Source organism: Grammomys surdaster, unplaced genomic scaffold (genome assembly GCF_004785775.1).
Source record: "Grammomys surdaster isolate TR1022 unplaced genomic scaffold, NIH_TR_1.0 345, whole genome shotgun sequence".
NCBI classification, from domain to species: Eukaryota; Metazoa; Chordata; class Mammalia; order Rodentia; family Muridae; genus Grammomys; species Grammomys surdaster.
Window position 1 is genome coordinate 1873687 of NW_021604764.1, and position 5865 is coordinate 1879551.

Sequence of the window (5865 nt, forward strand, 5' to 3'; positions counted from 1 at the left end):
CCCTCTCCCTCTCCTCTTCCCCTCTCCCTTTCCCTCTCCCCCTTTCCCTTTCCCTCTCCCTCCCCCTCTCTCTCTCTGTCTGTTTGGATGAATGAATGAATGAATGAATGAATGAAAGAATGAAACTCCAGGCTTTAGTTCTCCTTGTATTATATTGTTTCTGTCTAATGTTTCCCTCCTGCCTTGAGCTCCCCTCATGGCTTTCACTGATGTCCTTTCACTGTAAACCTTGTTGATGGAGATTTTCCATTAGTGTCCTATGTGGACACGATGTTGGAATATTTTCTTTATCATCTTTTCTAACAAAGTTAATTTTATTGATAGAGAAAAAAGTCAGAAGATAGACTAAACAAATAAAAGTCATTTCAAAGTTACTTTCTCCATAAGGAAAATAGCTGGTCCGCTCACATAAGGACACTTCAGCTTTTCTTACACGTCTGTAATTCCAGCATTCACAAGGCTGAGGCTGAGGATTGTGTGTCTGAGGCCAGCTTAGTCTTTGCATCAGTGAGATGCTATCTGAAAGGAGAAACAATGACAGCTGAGGGAACTTCATTGTCAGGCTGGTTGAAACCAGCCTGGCCGGTTGGAAAATTGACTATCTCTCTAATGCCGATTTATCTGGGTGTGTTTGATAACAACCATTGTTTCAGTGTGTGGACTTGGAGTTTTGGCCTGTGACTCCTTTTGGACTTTCAGCCCTGTCTGTTGGAGGTCTAGTGCAGGAAGCTAGTCAAAAATAGTCTCCCACATAATATTTATATTACTTTATTTATTAATGTTGTGTGTTCGTATATGAGGAGGGAAGGTTGAGAGGAGCCAGAACATAACTTGGAGAGGTTCCTTTTTTCCTTCTACCCTGTGGTCCTGAGGACTGAACTCTGGCTGTCAGGCTTGGAGGCAAGCATCTTTAATCAGCCATCTTAACCATCCACAGTGTGGATTTGTCTATTTAGTTTTTGTCTGGTGCTGGGAATTGAACTGGGGACCTCATACATTCAAGGCCAGCTCTGTTTCTAAGCGATATTCGCCTACTGTAGTTTTTATTAAACAGTATTTCTCCCATCTCCCATGCGAATCCTCCCCAGCTTTCAAAACTCCTGGACATCATAGCTATATTAAAATGCCTCCTATCTTTTTTAACATCCCTAAATATTCTCTTCAGTTTTTTGTATTATCATTACCAGGGCACTTCTTGCCTGTCCCAGAAGGTTCTAGGTCTTAGCTGATAAGACATTCCCTTTTACACCTTGTGAACAAATGACACCCAGCTAACATTCAGCAGTTTTCCTTGTCATATTCTTCAGTCAGGGCCCCTTCCTCACATGACCCAGCCTCTACTTTGCCTCTCACTTTGAGTCATTCTGTAAGACTTCACCACTGTCTTAGTGGTTACCTGGGGAAACTCAAGTTCTCTTTGGCTCTTAGTGCTCTTAAAATAAAATACTCAAAAATGGGCTCAGGAAGAAGCTCAAGGATGATATTTATTAAAGTTTGGAAGAAAACAAAAGAAAAGAAAAATATCAATCAATCAATCAATCAATCAATCAATCAAACAAACAAACAAATAAGAAACAGGACAGGCAAGCTGAAAAATCCCAGCAATCACCAGGAGGAGGGGAAATGAAGCAGAAAAACAAGACAAACAAAAAACAATAGTAACAAAACCAAAAACATGTCTTTTAAGTTAGTCATGGGGGGCTGGACAACAGTAAAAAGCAGGGGAATGCCAAGAAAAGCCTGCTTAGGCGTGGTGAGCTTCTGGTCTAGGCCAGAGGGTACCCAGTTCCAGGCTTTTGTGTCCTAGCACAAGGAACTGTCCTGTTGTAAGATATTTTATATTTAAGTTGGCCCTTCATATATCTGGGAGATTGGATCCAGGAGCCCTTTTCTGTACACACACAACTCTAAATCCGATCAAAGTCAATTTCCACTTCTATAAAATGGCACATTGTTTGCCTAGAACCTACGCACATTCCTCTCTGTGCCTTTCAGTTATCTGCACCTGTGATGATAGACGCTACAACGCAAATACTCTAAGACTTGCTGTCCTGTATTGCTCAGGGAACAGTGAAAAAATACATCCATGTTCTATACATACACGGTGTTTTTTACAGACATTTCTTTTTTATCTGTAGTTGATTGGATTCATGCACCTGAAGGCCACAGACACAGAGGGCCAGCTGTGTATGAGACTAACAGAGTACGTTCTGAGGTTCACTGTGTACTCTCTGTACTCTGACCTAGGAAGAATTAGTGAATTCCTCTTTTGGCCATGTGTTTAGGTAGTCGAGTGGTCTAAGAGACGCATTAATTTCTTCTTTGGATACTAATCATGGCATCTGCTTGTTTAATAAAGAATTGATTCATACAGACTCCTTCACAGTTCCTAGCTTGCCACTACACATAGAGAAGGACACTGCCCCCTTCCAACCCCACCCACACCCCCTCAACTTGAATCAGGGTTGAAGGACTGAGCCAAAACCCACTGAAGGAAACACCCAAGAAACAACTGATTGGAGTTTGGCTGGAACCTGGAAGCCTAGATCTGCACTGTAGTGAATAGAGGTTGGGGTCCTATCATGGGCAGCGGTAGTTAGTGGACTCAAAATATCAGAGAGTCTTTAGATCAGGGCCATGATAGGAAGGCAGGAACCTACTCTTTTACTCCCTGCTCTGGCTTCTGGCCCACATACTTTTTGCTACCAACCTCTTTGTAAACAGCCCAGAAGGGAGTTCTAATGTGTTTCATGGGTAAGTACTTTAAGAGACCGTACATGAGGGACTTGGAAACGCTATTTTTAGAGAGTTAATTTCTGCCTTTCATTTGTCTCAGACAAAAGTGTTTTACTATTTATTATCTCATTTTTAAGTCTGGTGTTTTTTTCATTTTTTCGTTATTTGTATTTCACAGATGCTATGGAGCTTGAAATGTCTGCCAGCCTTAAGTCCCCTTAAGGTGAGCTTACTCTGCATGAGAGTTAGGTATAGGCTTTTATCTTATCTCAAACACACAGAGTCCTTTTCAACTGTGTTAACTTAATGCTTCTCCCCGTAAAGAGAATGGGCTTTTACATTCGGAAGCACTCTTGGCTGGCTGACGCAGAGTGTTCCTCTGGGCTCTTCATTCTTTCGATGAAGGTATAAACCATCACATGGCAGCTTCTGGTATATCGTCCAGATCTTCAAGCTCTGAGATTCTCTTTCTCTTGAACGTGGGTATTTACACTCGTTCAAGCTGCATCTCTCTGATCCATGGCATTACAGCTCTGATTTTTCTTTTTCTAGGATTCCCTAGTGTAGGGTTTTTGGACTCTACCATCTCCTGCCTTTCCCTCCTTTCCCCTTTCCTCCTTCCTTCTCCTATCTCCCTCCTTCCTTGCCCTCTGTTTGTTTGTTTGCTTGCTTCTTTTGAGATAGAGTCTCACTATGTAACCCTGGCTAGCCTGTGTGACTCACTATGTGAATGTGAAGTCAGAGAAGAGTGAAGGGCGTTTACCTGTAAATACTTCCACTGGCCTTCCCTTGACTAAGTCCCTTGTAACTAACCTCTTAACTATGTGGGAAAAGATATTATTTTTCTCAGACTGGGTGGTGTGGCTCAGTGGTAGAGCACTGGCTTATTGGAGGTAAAATCTAGCACTTCAAATCCTAAGTACCTGGTTTGCAGGTCAGAGGAGGGCTATCTCCTGCGCTGAGCAAGTTTTTACATGGATTTGTAGCACAGAACTTGAGAATCCTGAGATGTTGCCTACTAGGGACTACAACAAGCTTCACTGTTTTGTTTTTTAAGAAAGTAGAGTGTCTAGCATGAGTGTTTTTGTTTTGTTTTGTTTTATTTCTCCAATCACAAGGTCTTGATCCAATCACGCTTGTTTCAAGAACCATCCCAGTTTGGCTATCAGATAGTCATCTCCGGCCCTCTGTTCTGCCTTCTCTTCTGGACCACGTCCAAAGCCTGCATTTCACAACCAATCTGCCTACAGAGTCTCCCTGGCAAACAAGCAGGAGCTTTTTTTTTTTCCTCAAGAGGAATTCTGTCTTTAGTTCTCTGAGAATAACAACAGTTTGCTTCTGACTATTCTTGAAATTTGAGTCTAGTGTGACAATAACTCCTCACCCCAGTGTCCCCCTTTGAACATTCTTTCTTCCCTCATTGCTATTCCTTAAACCTTTGTCATGGTAATAATGTCAAACACAAATAGCTCTCACCATTGGTGCCAAAATTGCATTCTGAGTCTTATGTGTATCTTTTGGTTTTATGCATGATACAATGATCTCAAGCAGGACAGTGGCAAGAAAAGGCAGTGGAGGGAGAATAGCTTTCAGTTGATCAAAGGACCAGGGTTAGCTACCTCTGTCACACATATGCTTTGAGGAAAGAGAGAAAGTTAGAAGGATGTTGACCCTGCTGATTGAACGTAAAATGGGCACACATGAGTTGATAAAAGACTTTCTTCATTGTTGCTTATACAAGTAATACATATTTAAAGGCTAGTGATAAAATTAAAGCCTTTTAAGCTTTTCTAGGGCAAACGCTATTATAGGTCTTTGTTTGTTTTGTCTCCTGGTCTCATATGGCCTAGGCTGGTCTGGTACTGCTGCAGATGCTCTTGAAGGCCTCATTTTCCACCCTTACCTACTAAGTGCTGGGATTATGGGCATATGTCCCCACTCAACTCCATGTGTTACATTTCTTACGTTACATTCTATTTTGTTATTATCATTTAAATCTTAGTTATTTTCATATATATGTTTATATACATAAATCTTTGATTTTCTTAAAAAATATTTTTTAATATCATAGGTCATAAAATGTAGTTTTTATATTTAAGATAGAACTATATATCTTATCTGTTTGTAAGAGTATCAAAACTTTAAAGATTGTATGTGAAACATTTTTAATTAATATTAAGCCTTATTCATAAACACAGTCATCTAGACTTCTTAATGTTAAATTGTGTTCATGAAATTGATATTTCCTTTTTAAATTCTACCTTTAGCAAACAATATTTTCCTGAGTAATTAAGTAATTCATATATTAAACAAATAATATTCATTAAACAATTAATTTTAAATTACCTCAAAATTTCTGTAATGTTATGATATTAACAGATTAATTTAAAATCACTAACCTCAATAAGATATACAATAATACATCTAAAATTAAAACCAAGAGACTTCTATTCAAGTAAGGTACCATTCTACTGAACCAAATTATACTGACTATTGGAATACATCATTCAAGTGTCTAATCTTTTAAAAAATATTATTTTTATTATTTTTAAAGTATGTGTCTGTATATAGGTTTGTATACATAAATGTAGGCACTTTGGGAGTTCAGAAAAAGGGTGTCAGATCCCCTGGAGCTGGAGTTAACAGTGAGCTGTGAGCTGCCAGATATGGGTGCCGGGAACTAAACCCAGAGCTTACAAAAGTAGTGTGTTCTCTGAAAAACTGAACCATCTTTCCAGACGCTGTTGTCCAAATGTTAAACATGAGATTATTGGTAGTATAGTTTGCTTATTCTAATATTTGCATATTTATTTCAGGGTTTCTTGGAGTTTAAGATTGACTAATAAAAGATTAGCCCATCACATGATTTATTAGGTTATTTCACTGTACTTGGGAAATGGTTGAATCCTTTTTCACCCACTTAACCTTTTTTTCCTTTTCTTTAAACTTCGTATTAATTCTCTGTGAATTTCACACCATGCCCCTCCCCCATCCCATTCATCTCTCCATCCCTCCATATCCCCTTCCTGCCTTACAACCTTCCACCCAAAACAAACAAACAAACAAACAACAAATTTTGCTGTGGAAGAAACAACTTTTCTCGCAAATATTCATTGCAGTGAGTCATTG